Source organism: Asparagus officinalis, chromosome 8 (assembly GCF_001876935.1).
Source record: "Asparagus officinalis chromosome 8, Aspof.V1, whole genome shotgun sequence".
In the NCBI taxonomy this organism is placed as follows: domain Eukaryota; kingdom Viridiplantae; phylum Streptophyta; class Magnoliopsida; order Asparagales; family Asparagaceae; genus Asparagus; species Asparagus officinalis.
The window spans coordinates 58850486-58851003 of record NC_033801.1 but is presented as its reverse complement, the minus strand read 5'-3'; the positions used below and the strand labels follow the sequence as shown (position 1 = coordinate 58851003).

The 518-nt window shown below is 49.4% G+C and overlaps 1 protein-coding gene across 1 annotated transcript in view; it reads right to left on the bottom strand.

Moving 5' to 3' along the window:
• LOC109821276 overlaps positions 1-518 on the bottom strand; it is a 2712-nt gene that overhangs the window by 499 nt on the left and 1695 nt on the right. The window lies entirely within an intron of this gene.

Sequence of the window (518 nt, the reverse complement as noted above, 5' to 3'; positions counted from 1 at the left end):
AGGTATTTGTTGATTTGTTTCTTTGTGCCCGTTTTCCAGTTCTGTGGTTGATTGGTTCGGATTCGATTCATTTGACCTGATTTGGAGTAGATCCGCTTCTGAGTTCGAGTCCGAAACTGATCTTGATTCATCCGAGTCCGCTCTTGTTTGGATGGCTCGTTGACTCCCCGAACCGTTGGCTTGATTCCGCACGCGAATGGATGCATTCCGTTGCCCGCGTGCGATTTGTTGACCTTGTCGCATATCGTTTGGCTTCGGCGTCGTGGACTAACTTGTTGTATATGGATACGTCGTCCGATGGTCGGTTTGTCGAATCGACGTCGTCGAGCTGTGTTAAGGGACTTATAGGCAGTTTTATACGCCTACACCTAGGTCAACGCCAGTCAACGCGTTGCGATCAAAAGTCAATGTTTGGCGTTCGTTGACCTAGGTCAACGCCGGTCAACGCATAACCCTAGGTCAACGCCAGTCAACGCGTTGCGACAAAAAGTCAACATTCAACGTTCGAAACCCTAGGG